The sequence below is a fragment of the Wolffia australiana genome, chromosome 9, assembly GCF_029677425.1.
Source record: "Wolffia australiana isolate 7733 chromosome 9, ASM2967742v1".
In the NCBI taxonomy this organism is placed as follows: domain Eukaryota; kingdom Viridiplantae; phylum Streptophyta; class Magnoliopsida; order Alismatales; family Araceae; genus Wolffia; species Wolffia australiana.
Window position 1 is genome coordinate 10,066,937 of NC_135843.1, and position 17,023 is coordinate 10,083,959.

The window sequence follows — 17,023 nt, forward strand, 5'->3', positions numbered from 1 at the left end:
CGCCTGTCTCTCTCTCTATTACTCTTTTCTCTCTCTCTCTCTCTCTCTCCCTCTTTAAATTCCTCTTTTTTTCTCTCTATTACTCTTTTCTCTCTCTCTCTCTCTCTATCTCCCTCTTTAAATTCCTCTTTTTTCTCTCTATTACTCTTTTCTCTCTATCTCCCTCTTTAAATTCCTCTTTTTTCTCTCTCTCTCTCTCTACTAATTTTTTCTCTCTCTTCTTCTTTAAATTCCTCTTTTTTTCTCTCTCTCTCTTTAAATTCCTCTTTTTTCTCTCTCTAGATTCCTATTTTTTCTGTCTCTCTATTACTCTTTTCTCTCCCAAACTCTCTCTCTCCAATATTTATCTCTTTTAGTTCCTCTTTTCTCTCTCCCAATATCTCTCTCTTTCTATTCCCCTTTTCTCTCTCCCAGTCCCTCTCTCTTTTAATTCCTCTTCTCTCTCTCTCTCTCTCTTAATTCCCCTTCTCTCTCCCAATCTCTCTCTCTTTTAATTCCTCTTCTCTCCTTCAAACTCTCTCTCTCTCTCTCCCAATATCTATCTCTTTTAATTCCTCTTTTCTCTCTCCCAATGTCTCTCTCTTTTAAGTCCCCTTTTCTCTCATAATCTTTCTCTCTTTTAAGTCCCCTTTTCTCTCTCTCCCAATCTTTCTCTTTTAATTCATCTTCTCTCTCTCTCTCTCTCTTTTAATTCCTCTTTTCTCTCTCCCAATCTCTCTCTCTTTTTCTATTCCTCTTTTCTCACTACCAATCTCTCTTTTCTATTCCTCTTTTCTCTCTACCAATCTCTCTTTTCTATTCCTCTTTTCTCTCTACCAATCTCTCTTTTCTATTCCTCTTCTCTCTCTACCAATCTCTTTTCTATTCCTCTTCTCTCTTGCTACTCCTATTATCTCTCTCCCAGTCTCTCTCCTTTCTTTCGTAACCTTGATTTTTCTCTCATCTCTTCCTAAATCTCTTGATTTTTCTCTCATCTCTTCCTAAATCTCTTGATTTCTCTCTCTCTCTCTCTCTCTCTCTCTCTCTCTTCTCCTTGTTTGCTCTCTAGTCTGGACCTCTCTCACTCATCTGTAGGGAATAGCACATCCCAGACAGGATGCAAGAGATGACGGAGGTGACGGACAAAACTGTGATGTATAGTTCTACATGTCTCTCGGCCCGTCACACATCCCTACATTTTAATGAAATCTGTCACATTGTGTCACACACCACTGGTCCTCACTTCCTGTCCTCGTCCCATCACTAGATGACTTGTGAGGACCCTATTTCCAACTGCCAATGCAGATCGCCAGAAAAACGATTTGTATATAGTAGCATTTAAAACTTAAGCAACAAATACAAATTTTTTTAAAAAAACATATTTATTTTTTCTAGGTTTTTAAATTAGATAAATTATATAAAAATGTCTAAAAATACAATTTATCATTTCCACTTGTTCTTAATTTAATTCTAGAAATTTCATAAAAATCCACTTATATATTTCTCCTTTCTTATATTAAATAAATTTAGGATAAACTATATAAAATATTTTAAATCATTTCTTAACTTTCTATTTTTCTTATGTAAAATATGAGTATGGATTTATCTTCGTTAAATAGAGAATAATGAAATAAGATGAGATTAGATACGTATAAAACATAGGGTTGAGAGATGAGAAAATTTTAAGGGGAGAGGGTGATAGTTACTAATAAAATTAAGATGATTATAGTACATATTGATAATGATGATATTTGAATAATGAGTGAGAGTGAGAAGGGAGTGACAACAACGAGATAATAAAGTAAAATAGATGGGAGTGATGTGGTGATAGAACGATTTTGTGTAAGAGGGATGATTGGTGAGATGACAAAGAGACGGCGATGTGAAAAGCACAAGACCTGATTTATATGTATAAAGATGTGCTGTGAAGGTGTAACGGGACGATGAAATGGATGTACAATATACATTGATGATGAAAAGAACTAATGTATGGTGGGGGCACTTACATTATATCCTTATGTTCAGCAATGATCACAGTAACTTGCAAATCCCTCTTTTCAGTTGCTCCTTTTCAAACACCCAAGACGCCGAGAACAAGCTTGATGGATCTCAAAACTCATTATCTTTAGATCATCCCACACATGTAGGAAGTAAGTTTAAAGATGGTTTTTACAAAGATCCAAGGCGTAGTTTGTAGATCTAAGGAAATGGATGGAAAGAGGGTGTATAGAAAGCTACCCTCAGGATTTCAGTTCAACTAATCCTGCCCGTTTGTTTTCCCTCTCTCCTCATCAGCAGCGTTGTCGTTTCCTTTTTTCTAAAAATCCTCAATATTCCTCTTTTAATGATTGGCACAATCTCCTCACATTTTGTGAATGCCAACTTTGAGAGCACCGCATGTACTGGACAGAAAAAGAATGCAGAGAGGAAAACACACAAAATTCTAACTAATTAATGACTATGAGACATGGTGACACGTTGCCACACGCCATGTCAACCTATTTTAATTTTATTGTAAGACACATTAACATTTTTTATTCACATTAGAAAAGATAAAAAAGACTCCCAATGATTCTGTTTCATGGCGATGTGTTTCCGCATGCCACATGAGTGTTACTTTAGTTCTAACCAATGTTGTGGCATTACATGTGCGAGGCATACATACTACTGCAAAATTTGACTTTTCAAGCAACAAAGAAATGATTTTTTAATTTTTATTCTCATGATCTTTGCATTTCATTTATTGTTACTTAAATCCATTCTTTTTATTCATTGGCCAAGTCATTACTGCAAATAAAAAATTAAAATGTTGTTAGTCAAAGATTAGCAATTATGCCATTGCTAGTTGCAAACATAGTTGCACCTTTTTGAAATGATTAGATGCTCTAATCATAAATGAAATTCCTAATTGGTCACCATTCGATCAAATCAAATGGAAATGTGTGGCAGGCACGATTTTAACTCCAAAATTATTAATGATTTTAACAATGAATTCAATCACTTTAAGCTTGACAACACACATATAATTATTTTAATGCTTCAAAACATATAAATTGCAAACAAAATGAACTCAATGATATGTGTATTATCAAACCCTTACTGTCACGCAGTCAAATCTGGAGCTAAAAACAATGCTCAGATCTAATGTGTGCCGGCCTCAACGCTTGGGCATGATTATTGAGAAGCCCTTGTGCAAGGAAAGGCTCTTTGGACAACTTAATATTGCTTTGAGGTTAAGGAGAGAGGGTACAACTGGGTCCTTAGCATAAAACCAGGACATTGTATTATAATAAGTAGAATTACATCAAGGCTGTAGCCATTACAAAGGGAGGCCCAAGGCCAGTACAAAAGTAATGAGATGAGGCGCTCGTGTCATTGGGTAGTGGCGCTCCAACATCTTGAGGGCTGTAGCCCCCCATGCACGCCTACGTGCACCACTGCTTCAATCATGCCCTCAGGCTGGGCACCATGCGCCCGTAGGCCATGGCCTTCATCGCATCCACTGTTCAATTGATCCACACGCCCCAACATCTACCAACAACACCCATGTGCTTAGTGCCCAACCTTGACGCTCCATGTGCCACCAGCACCTGTGCTGACACCTCTACTGCTTTGGTCCAATCGGTGCTGCCATTCTCAATGCCCTAAGCCTTGACGCATGCGCATCATAGCACTAATCGCATGGACGCCCAACGCCTTGCAGCCGTCTCGCCACTTCACGCACCATGCCTTAGTCTTTTGGCAGGATACGGTCCTGCCCCTTGTGCGGGCACTACCCACAGCCTGAGTGCACAACATGTATTGTCCCCGCACATACGTCGTCGGCGGCCTGTGCCCCCAGCTCCTATGGCCAGAGTGCATGGCTTGCACAGCTAGTGTGCGCGCGGCATATAGTGCATGCGCATGTGCATCCTCGGTGGCCGGCACGAACAAAACCCGCGGCTTGCTTGCACGACCTGCGCTGATTGGTGCGCTTGCACACTGGTGAGCATGAGCACCATGTGGGCCTTGGCTTCAAAGATTAGGGACGGGCATCACCATCCGTGATGCATGTGGTGTCCACGCTACGAACTCGGCTTCCTATCTCAAGTCCAAGTATGCATGCATATCTTGAACAGTTAGCATGTAGGCATCTGCGCAGGAATGCCACCTATTTTGGGGGCTTGCAGTTCCCAAAGTTAGTTACAGAGTATTAATTGGAAAAAAATCATTACATTTTTGAAGTCTTATCATTAAATTAGTTATAGAGTAATCTTAGACATATTTTCATAAAATAAGTTCCTATCTTCTTAAATGGCATTATGAATATTATGAGTGTGGATATGACTGAAATTCTGATCCTCATGACACATTCCATGATTCACATGAACCATTTCATTATGGTTTTCAACCATTTCAACAAACTTGTATTGATTTCCCCTAGTAATTATTTTAATCAAGGAACCTATCATGATCATCATTTTGAATCTTCTTGAAACCATTATGCATGAATATTCTAAAACAAGAAAGAATGATTTTGCATACATCCAAAATATAATTTCACAACTTGATGATTCCATTGAAAGTGACACATATTCAATAGAGTATTTTAAGAGCTATAACGAGGAATTTAAGTACAAATGTATTTGAAGAATATGAGTACTTCAAAACATTATTTAGAAGACTAATCATGACAAATGAGGTTCCATAAGAGAGTTTAAATACTACTCTATATTGTTTAAAACACGAGGTGTAGCTTTACACTCACCAGGCTGGAAACTTAACCTATCGATTGGGTTAAATCAATCCTTGATTAATTAATTTATATGTTAATATAGCTAATTAATAAGGTCCTTGATTAATAAATTTTATAGGACCTTAAAGTTATTAAATAGAACAATAAATGGGCCTAGAAGGTCACACACATAAGACTAAAAGGAGGTTGGAAGAATTATTTATTTTAATGTTTTTTATGAAAAATCCTTAATGAGTATAAATAAGGGGGCACCCATTTTAGGTGCCCAGGCCAGCCATATCTGAGTGCTTCCCCTTTCTCATTTCTCTACATTCTCCACTCATTACATGAGTCCTCCTTGATGGTGAGAAGATTCACATTATCTTCAAGAAGAAGTGGTGAAGGAGAGGAGACCCATCAACCTTCTAGTTGCAAGGATACTAATTCTAGTTGCAATTGATCCACTTGAAGAAACTCTCCCAAGAAGAAAGTGATAAACTTAAAATTAGGGGTACAATTTTGTCCCTGTGAAATTGAGTTTAATCAATAATATTTAGAAATTGTTACTCCTAAAATAATTTGATTAGTTAGTGATGAGCAAGAGTCATCTCCACATGGATCGGATATTACGGTTCAAATACTCTTTAACTGACAATTCACGAGGGATGAGAGGAGATACATATAAAATAGGAGATTGTGTTTTGATGAATACGAGGTGATGAGAGGGTGATAATAATTATTTAACAATGATAATCTGAATAATAATATGGGGAATCGGTTAGGAGGATGCAAATATATCAAATGGAAATGAGAGAGTTAGAGAGTGAGATTGATGAAGACGTGAAGTGATGATGGGTGTAGAAGATGAATGAGAAGATAAAATGATGAAAAAGAAGATAGGATGATAAAATAGGTGAATGTAAATGGATGGATGATGGTGAAATATAATGGTGTAAAAATAAACGATTAATGATCTAACTAATGGATGTGACGGAAGAATGGATAGGTGGTTGTGAGATGGAGAAGAGGATGATGGAGTATTTGATTTATGGTTTTTATATGAGATGAAGGTGAAGAGATCAAGATCAGAGATGGCTGTAGTAGGTTGAGATGATGGGAGATGGTGATGAGAATGAGATGATGATGAAAAAAAGGATGTAGATCTAACTAAATATAAGTAAAGGTGAGAAACCAATGTAACGTAAGAGACTGACCTTAGATCCCTATGGTTCATCAAGATCAAGGCACTTTTGTGATGCAGATCAGCGTCTCCACTTCTCTGTTGGTCTTCCCCAATCACTCAAAATAATAAGAACACCTTGATGGACTTGCAAAACCCCAGTCTCTTTCAATCAGCCTCTCTAAGAGGTAGTGAGTTCAAAGATGTTTTCTACAAAGATAGGGAGCTCAATTTATAGATCCAACCATATGGATGGCTAGAGGACATAAGGACTAAGCTACACTTAAATTTTCAGCTCAATCAGAGTTCTGGATCATCAGATATCAAGCCTAGAATTTGAATGATTATTAGCTATTGATTTAAACAAAAGATCAATCACATCTCGTCCTTGACAAGGCAATCATGTTCTTCTGTTAGGGTTTTGTCTCATCATGGCATTTAATATGATGATTGACCCAGATTTGTCCTCATTATTCACGATGAATGGATCTCATCGTGCCACGTGTTACGTGCTAGAAAAAAGACAAAAGAGGTAAAGACTAACTACTGAATATAACATATATTAATCCAGAGTGAGATGTTGGCAGTGGGATAATGAGAGAGGGAGTTTCAGAGGGGGAAAGACGGAGAGAGTACGAGAGGGAGAGAGGGAAAATGTGTGAGAGATGTTAGGAAGAGATTGTAAGAGGGAGAGTGAAATAGTAAGAGGGAGTTGGAGTTTGGGAGAGAGGGCGTTCGAGTGGGAGAGATGGTGAGAGAGAGGGGAGAGTTTTTTTGCTAAAGGGAGAGATTGAAAGAGGGAGAGGGGGAGAGAGGGAGAGTGGGAGAAGGAGACTACAAGATCAAGAGAGGGAGAGAGCGCAAGGGAGGGAGTTTGAGGGAGGGAGCACGAGGGAGGGAGCGCGAGAGGGAGAGGAAGTGGTTGAGTGGGAGAGAGTTCAGCAGAGTAAAGGTGAGAGAGAGGGTGGGAGCGAGGCAGAAAGGTTAAGACTAGGTGAGGGTTACCAAGTTCAGCAGCGGTTGTGACATTGGAGATTGGTGGTGGCAGTAACGGTGCATGTCTGGGAGAGGAACGATGAGCGGGGAGAGTAATGGATAGATGGAGGGGAGATGAACAGGGGACAGGAGCAATGTAAGAACCTGCTGACCCTTTCCTCTCCCTCCATAATCCATATTAATATAATAGAATATATTTCTAAATACGGTCAGTTCAACATAGAAACTGGACCTAGACCATATGGTTTGGTCAGCCCTAAAAAGGCTGATCAACGCACACTAAAGGTAGCATTTGACAATCAATGTCCCCATTCTCAGCCTGCCCAAATCAGGGAGATTCAAGTCATCTTCTACACTTTCATGGTAGATTCCTGGTTATTTATCATCACTAGATTCTTGAATATCAAAGCAGGAATGAAGCTGGATTTTGATTCACATTTCTTTGAATAGCCTTTGTGAGGCATTTCATCAAGACAGTGGGACTTTGATACCAGAACTTTCTGTTTATTTTTTTTTATTTTATATTAAATCTATGAAAGTATATAAATTTATATTTTATTAATATAATTAAACATTAAAATATCTGCCCCCTAATCATATATGAATATATATATGATTAAATATTAATGTATCGTTAATATATGTAGTTTCTTAAATTCTTCTGGAAAATCAAAATAGATTCCTTAAAGTGGCTTTTTATCCTTTTATTTTGCAGGTACGGGGGAGGGGGCCGCTTTGAAGCGCGCAAACGCAGAAGATGAGGCAATGTGGAATATGTGATGATTTGACAGCTTGACCAAGACATAAAAAGAGGAAGCATCAACACCAACAATGGTAAGGGAGAAAAATCAAGGGCTAGGATCTTTCCAAATTTGAATTGAGATATCTGACGATCCAGTTGTCCGATTGAGTGATAAACTCAAAATTATGATAAAAAATATGTCGTTGAAAATTTGACTTTAATCAACAAAATTTATAGACCTATACTCATAAATAATTTAGCTAGCAAGTGATGAGTAAGGGTCGTCTCCATAGGGAATGAATGTGAGGGAAAATACGATCTCAATTGGGTGAAGCGAAGATGAGAAGAGTTATGTATACGGTGTGTGATGAGAGTGAATGATAACATGAGAGATGGCTACTTAGGGTTTTACTAATTAGTGTTTAAGATGGACGATAATGGAGAAACAAGATGGGATCGTGATGACGGTGAGGTAGGTGGTGGACACGGTGCATGATGTAGTGTTATTCAGATAGGATGGCCAGTTGAGTAAGGAGGTAGGTGACGAGATCATCACGCCGTAAGAGGGGATGTGAAATGGGTGAGAGTGGATGTTAAGGGATGATGATGGAGTGGATGAATGGATGATGGTGATGGAAAATGATGATGGCTACAATAACAAAATGTGATGGAAATGATTCAATGTAAGGCAAAAGGCTAACCTTAGATTCCTATATTCCTCTAGGATCATGGCATCTTCCTGCTTCAGATCAACCACCCCACTTATTTTTTGAACCTCTCCAAGCATTAGAGACACCAAGGAACACGTAATGGACCTTCAAAACTTCACTTTCTTTCAATCAGCCTCATTAGGAGGAAGTGAGCTTAAAGATGTTTTTTACAAAGAGGGGGGTTCAATTTATAGGTCCAACTATATGGATGGATAGAGGATGAAAAAATGAAGTTGTCTGTAAAATTTCAGCTCGATCCGAGTTCTCAATCATTGGACATCAAACTGGAAATTGGATGATTTCTAGCTGTCGATTTAATTCAAATATTTCTCTCTCCTTGTCCTCGTCAGCATCGTCATGTCATTCAGTTAGGATTTGTCTCATCTGCTCATTAAATGTGGATTGTCAGAGATTCCTTATCGTCATTTGGGATCGATGGCTCTCGTTGCGCCACGTGTCGCCCATGGAAAAAGCCAAAAAATGAATAGTACTAATATATTATTCAAATATATTTCAAAATACTATCTCGCAGCTGATGTGGCAGCGTGTTAGCGCAGGCCACGTCAGCCATTTGCCCCCTTTTAACCAATGAAATATTGACATTTGTGTGCCATATGGTGCTGCCACGTCGCCCTATTGTCATTATTGACCATTCCAAAGAGTGCGAAAGAGAAAAAAAGAAATAATATTTTAATCATCTCCTTCTCAATCCATGGAGCACATTTATTACAAACCCTAATTTTGGTCTTTATTTCATGCTATTAGCACAATTTTATGCGTTTAAAGAGCTTAAAATGGGGTTGTTATCATATATTTACATAAGTTTAAGGTTTCCGAAGGATTTCTCATTTTCCCTAATTTTCTGCTAATTTTATGAATTTTCTGGGATTTATTTGAGCTTGAAATAACTATTTTGAAATGAAAATGGCAGGTATTAAATTTAATTTCGAGCTTAATTATTATGGGGATGAAATACTGAATTTTTTGGAATTTTCTGGAATTTTCTAGAATTTTCTAGAATTTTTTAGTATGTTATTGGATTTTTCTGAGATTTATTTGAAGAATAAATTCATTTTTATTAAGAAAAAAGGATATATTTATAAGGGAAAAATGAGTATTAAGATTATTTTCAAACTTTGAGGGGCTTTTCATAAAGTTTAGTTGCAATGATGCCCTCAAAAATTGCTCTCGGTCGTAGTTGCAGGCGTAAAGATATCATTTAAACTGTTCTAGGGTTTTATTGCAAATTATTTAATATTGGTTTTAATGTTTTTAGGAGAAACCAAAGGAGAGAGAGTGCGCAAGGGGCATATATAAAATTACCTGTGGACGGCGTCAGGCAGCAATTCCAGTTTTTAAGAAGGATTTTTTTACAAAAGCACGAGGGAAGTTCTCGCGCTATCGACGTGGCCTCATCGTGGCCATCGGATGAGAATCCGACGGTGCCTGATGAGGACCAGCGCCATGAGGTAAGTTCACCACCCGCACGGCGTGTACAACGCGCTTGCACGGGCGGTGACATGGCAAGTTCCAATTAGTTAAGGAGAAGTTAAAACGGACACATACGTGCATATCAAAAAGTATACAATTCACGACTTATGGGTTTTTTCTTTGTTTTTATTTTCGCAAGGGGGGTACATGGCGCAACGAGAATGAACCCGCCTGTAGAAGTTGAAAATTCGCCGACCAGTGAGAGGACGACACCTCAGCGCGCGGTTTAAAAGAAAATTTATAAATAAATGGATTTAAATCCAAAGGCTAAAATTGCTTTAAATTCATTTATTCATAACTTTTGATCCAGAAGTCTGATTGAGATGAAATTTTTATGGATTTGCTCATCTTGATCCCCTCTTTCTATCTGTCCATGAATGTGGTTCCGATCCCTCCGGTGATGCCAGAAGTCATTTTCAATATACGATTTTATCTGGTTCTTATTTTATTTATTATCCCTGATCGGAAGTCACCTTTTCTTTTCCATGGGCAATATCTCCCAACAAGATTGATCCGTTTGGATCTTGGTCCATGATGGCCTTTTTATTGATTTTGACGATTCGATCTCTCTATGAATGGAAAAGGGGTGCTTTGGATCGGGAGTAACAACTAGTTAGAGGGCAAAGGGGGAAGGTTCCGAAGGTTATCCGAGATGCCTACATTAAATCAATTGATTTTTCATGGTAGAAATGGAAAACGGTGCACAGACCGTACTCGAGCTTCAGATCAATGTCCCCAGAAGCAAGGAGTACGCCCGCGTGTTCTGATGAGAAGACCAAAAAAACCAAATTCAGCTCCACGTAAGATAGCCAAAGTACGGTAATTGAGATCAAGCCTACATTGATAGATAAAAATTAATTACTAATTAGGGGTAAAATGGTAATTTTTATCATTTAACCTAAGTATAAAAGCCAAAATTTGAGAGGAGGGGGTCATTCTTGATGGTTCTCTATCACAGCTGCAAGACAGAGAGGAGCTCCAGCCTGGATCAACCTGTTTGGTACCTTTCCCTTCATTGTATTTGAATTTTTGGTGCATTTTGGATGATGTTAGTTTAATTTCGTGATTGTTCTTGATTCTGGTTTGAATTTCCAAATCGCTTGGCTTGAGCGGCATGTACAAGCCCTGATTAGGATGGAGAGGAGTAATTGAGAAATTTAACTGGGTATTCAAGTGCATTTGAAAAGAAAACTAAAAAAACTTCAATTTCTAGGATATTAAATTTTCTTTTTTTATTACCTAATAGTGTAGTTAGTTCTGAATTATCAAACGAACAAAAACCAACCAACCAAATCTTTCAAATGTATTCTTTTCTTCTTAACCTCTCTAATTGAATTCTTTGATCCTTTCAATTGGATCAATTAATTCAACTTAGAGTTCCCTTATTTCTTCTACTCTTCTCATCTCTTCTACCCCCCTTTCCAAATTTCTCATCTATATTGGGTGATTTAATCTCTGTTGAAGATTAAATTAACCCCAATTAGGTTCAAATTATTCAAGAAGAACATCAATTGGATTCTTTACTAGCTTCTCTTGGATGAGACTCGTACTTATCACTACACATCTTAAGTATGAGCTAAAATTGACAACGACAAGGGTTTAAAATTGCACAAAATTTACCCCCATTTTTGGCTTATCAACTTGCATGCCGTCCGAATGAATCTTTATGATAAAATACATTCCAGAAACACCTGCCATTCCAAATTATTTGAAAGTTTAGTGGGAATGCAAGTGCTCATTGGTTTTCACCAATAGAAAGACATGGCTTTGAAGTATGAAAAATTAGGTGTCTTATAACTAGAAAGACTCTTAACATGAATTTATAGGCGACGAGTCCTATCTTCTGTAATATTTTATGTGAACCAAAATATTTAGGGGACTATTTCTCTAATGGTCTTTTAGCTAAGGATCTCATACGATATGGAAGTATCTTCAGATAAGTATTTCCCACTTCATCAAATTTTTCTTTCGTTTTCTTGTCATCTTGGTCATTCATATATACTTGACCTTTAGGTAATTGCAACTAGAGTGATGTCAGAATTTGATCTCCCTCTAGTGATAGACTGTCAAGAGAATCCATCGGTGTTGTAGGAGGGCCATAATGCAATAATGTTGGAGGGTCATATCAATAAATAGTCTTGAAAGGAGTCATTTTAATACCAGTGTCGAATGAGCTATTATAACTATATTTTGCCCATGCTACCCACTTGTTCCATTTCTTTGAATACTCTGAACAAAAAACAGTGTAGATAATACTCGAGGCCATTGTTTGTAATTTCTGTTTGATCTTTAGTTTCAAGATGATATGCGGAGCTCAGATGTAGGGAAGTTCCTTGAAGACTGTGATATTCCTTCCAAAAGGAGCTTATAAAGACACTACCTTTGTCTGATATTATAGATCTGGGAACTTCATGAAGAAGTACAATCTCCTTGATGAAAATTTGAGCAATGGGTTGTGAAGAAAATGGGTGTTTAGTTCAAATGACCACCACTATGGAGTTTTCACAAATACTTCATGACCTCCAACTTTTGCATCATGCAACTCCTTTGAAATCATGAGTATTAAAGGCAACGAGCTTGGAATGACCAACCTTTTTGTTGCAATACAGAAAATTTTGATGCATAGTGTAGTAATGTGGATATTTTCTTGTATTATTGTTGATAGATTCACATATCTCAGATAATGGAGCATCTTCTGTAGTCTGTTTCTCCAGTTTGGGTTTATCTAGCCCATGCGTCACTCACAAGTTGCAAAAAGATAATTCTTGAAAGGAACGTGACAGTGCATCTGCAACTACTTTATTTTCTCAGCTTTATACTTCATCTCGAATTCATATCCAATTAATTTGGATATCTGTTTATGATATTTCTGTGGTATTCCTTTCTGATCATTGAGGAATCTAACATACATTCATCTGGTAAAATGAATAACTTCCAGAATAAAAGATAAGGCTTCCATTTTTGCACTGACCAGACTATGACCATGAGTTCTCTTTTATAAGTAGATTTTGCCTGAGCTGTTCTTGACAAAGCCTTAATAAATAAGGCTATGGGATGTGAGTATTGCTTCAATACTACACCAACACCAAAACCAGATGCATCAGTTTCTACTATGAACAGTTTATAGAAATATGAAAGTTGTAATACTAGGGTGGCAACCATAGTAGTGATTACCAAAGCAGTGGATAATCCAATATGCATTATTAAAAATTCAAAATGGCCATGGTGGTTTTTGTAAGCCGTTTTCGATATTTCTTCCTCATGCATCCTAATCTTATAATATCTTGATTTTAGATTCGGTTTGGAAAATATGGTTGCACCATATAATTCTTCCAACAATTTTTCAACAACGGGGATTGGAAAATGATTAGGGACTGTAATTTGAATAATAGAGCAGGGATAGAAGAGGGACTGGTGGATGGTCTTATCACTTGAGAGTTCAAAAGTTCTTGGATGAGATCTTCAATCTCATTCTTGTGGAGGTGTGAATATTGGTAAGGTCTAATATTGACGGGGCTGGCTCCGGGTAATAAATGGATGCGATGATCTATATATCTTTTAGGGGTTACAGATATGCCTGCTTCGAACACTCACGGATAAATAATTCTTATCAACAACGGAAGTAGGTTCAAGAGTAAGTACCATTACCTTGTTTGGATTGCACATGTCATGCAACCTTCTGAATTGGTGTTTGCTTCTTTCAATTCCCTGAGGTTGTTGGTGTCCTGCCGACTCCTGTGGCTTAAACTCAAGATCTATCTCAAGTAGGTACAACCAATCTTGTCACAAGATTTTAAGGGTCAGAATTTTATAGTTTGAATAAAACATGTCGAGTGACTTTAACCACTACACTCCCAGTTATGTGGAATCCCAGATTGATGAAGTTATGTGTGGCGTTCCCCTCAATCAGTACAATAACTTGATGTCCGTTGATGCTTTACCACATTTTGAATGAGCTGGTTGAGGATGGCCATTGGGCCTGCCTTAAGTTTAGTCGTGCCAGGAACAATGCTCCTTCCATGATCCTCTTCAGTTTGCATTGAATACTCTTCAATTTCTTTTATTGGAATTTGTTGATCGTCTCCTCCTTCAACAAGGATAAGATTTAACTTCTAGTGACATCTATGGCCAGGAGTGAATCTTTCATTGGAATAGTAAAATCGACCCTTATCTTTTCTTTGTTGATATTCTAAGTCAGTTATCCTCAGATTCTTGTGTCAGTTGGTCTTGTCATATGGCTGGGTTGTAGTCTGATACTAGGCTCTAAATGAAATGCCCGCTTTGTCATGCGTTAGTGGCTTGGTAAAACTCTGATTTCTCTGGGTAGCGCGTATCATGTGTGTTGATTTGGTCCCACATAAGATGGTAAACTTGCAAATGGAGGAGGAGTCTTCCATGCCCTATAAATAATGCCCAAGTCTGACTCAGCTTGCGACTATAAATCTATGATTTCCCTCAATCTTTATGGGCTATAATATGGAACTTCAGTTATAATTTTGGCCCATGCACCTATTAGATAAGCACTCTCCTTAATGTCTAGAGCTAACATAAGCAATTGAATGATGATCAAGTCAAAACTCTGTACAAAATTCATGTACTGAATCAACCTGTTGGATTTCAAACAGTTGATGATGTAAGTACATGAGCAAATAAAGCATATAGGCCTTCAAATAGTACCTTAAAATATGTCCAAGGAACCATATCAAAATTTTCTTCCGTATGCATAAACCAAGTAAAAGTAACATCATGCAAATATAACGCCACAAGTAGCAGCTTGTCTAAATCTGCCGTTGGATGTAAATGGAAGAAGCTCTCCACATTCTTCAATCTAGGTTCTGGTTGATAGACACTGAAAACTGGTAGGTCTCCTCTTTTATATCTATACTCAAATTCAATGAACCTATATTTGAGTGTGTTCAACTGCCAGAGGTTTGATTACTGGTGCTTTATCTTCATGTTGACACTTATGGAAGCTACTTATACTATCAAGTGATCTAACATATTCACAAATCGTATTTGGTTGTTGTTGAATTTGCTTGATAGGGCCTCAAGTTGATCTTCCAGATCCACCATAACCCGAGGAAGAAAATCATTGCTTTGATACCACAATGTTATGTTTCATGCTTTCCAATTACATTTCCATGTCTCCTTTACATATAGTGACTACATGATTTATGATAAGATCAATAGAATGATCAATGGTATTTAAAAATCTACTCTAAATATTTAGTTTTAAGGTACTGAAGATGGACACTGAAATAGCAACATACAATTGCAATGTCTAATCCAGGCTAGGACTAATCCCACTGATCCTATAGTTGTAGGGTGTATGGTGTTCATTAGTGAAAGAGTTTACTGAATTTAACCGTATGAATTATTTGATGGTATTATATCTAAATGTCAATAAAGTTGATTCATGACATAATTTTAAAAGTGGTACTTAGACCTGAGATACCAAACACAGCTTGTGGGAGGACGGTTGTATTTTCACTATGGCTTCCTAGTTACTAATCACAAGATTTCTAATTGTCCTAGCGTAGATACAAAAAAAAGTCTATAAAGGCAACTGTATTTTTGAGATGGGATCATTTTCCATTGATATAAGAAGAGATTAACTCAAGGAATAATATGTACTTAAATCCCTCACTAGGGTAGTGACAAATAAGAGAAAGTGTTTTCTAATTATTATGCGATGAATGAGCACTAATTAGGACTGATGGTTAAGCATGTCATAAGTCATTTTGGAGTCTTGTGTGTGAAGGATTTAGACACAAAAGATTTGATGAGGGTAAAGGTTCTATTAAGGGTCACATTCCATTACGAATGATTGCAATAAAGCTCAGAATAAAATTGATCCAGGTAAGACTTCTTTAGCTGCCCAAAATTCTTATCCCTTCTCTCCTTGGGCTATAATCCTTCCCAATGCAATCTGAGTGGTTAAATGATGATCATTGATCTATAATGTGGCCCATTAGGATGAAGAGGAGGATGTTCAACCTGTTGAAGATCATGAGTATACTTCTCGAGGCCAGACAGTTGAACTGCTCAGAATGACTTGCTTGAGGAACTTCGACTCACAGATTTAGTCCTTGCAAAGACGATTAACTCAAAAGGTCATTTTATGATTTCATTTTATCTTATGCCGTAAAAATTGTCTCTAGATCAAGTCATCCACAGCCTCAGAACCTAACACTTAAAAAATTCTTTACTTTGGGGTTTGGGTTGGTGTTCATTCAAATGTCCTTAATCTCCATTGTAATTTTAGTCATTTTGCTTTAGTAGCTTTGCATCATGCTGTGCACCCCTTCAAATGTAATCTGATGAAGAACTCATCATCGCTTATGTTGCTTTGCATCCTGCCATCCAAACCTCCAAATGTAGCTTTCAGAACCCTACCCATTGTGGACTGCACTGTTAGGGCCACTTTGAAACCAAGGTGATAATCCTCTCTGAGGTAGGACAACCTCAATCTCCTCCTTTCTTCCAAACCCTTACAATATAATCAATTGGCGCTTCTGTTCAGGATACAACTGGAAGAACTAGTATGTACATTGTGTGCATAGCGGTTATTTTCTGAGTAATTACCCACTTGACAGCCCCCTTCCCAGCACACTTATCTTTTAACATTTGTTATTCTATATTTCATTCTTGGCATGCCCAAATATGTTTAGGTGTCTGGTCCTTATGCAGTGCTAGCTAGCATTCACACAACAAGACTTCCTGGGAGTTCATCCATCCCAGATTGCTCCTACTTCATCATGATTAACCATAGGATTCCTTAATCCAGATATAGACTCTACAAAGCCAATCAGTTTTTTGTTCTTTTACTTAGGTTAGAGGTAAAATCTAAGATTTTAAAATAAAAGTGCATGAAATAGTTAGTGACTTGATAGATTTTCTGAACCATTTCGTATTAAAACTACTAAATGGTTTATTTCACTAGGATTAGGGACAAATATAAAGATGTAATACCAGAGAAGCACATGAATAGTTGGCATTTCAATGATTTGAAATATTTTCAGAATCATCTCTCACTAATATCTTCTTTTAAGTTCCTTCCTCTATGATTCGAAGGAAATTCTTGAGGTCTGACTCAAAATCATAAGTTGTTTGCATTTTTGCTATGATATTGAATATTATCATAAGCATCTCTCAACGGAAACTATATTAATGCGTTTACAAAGGTTGAAGTCCAGAATAAAAATACACAT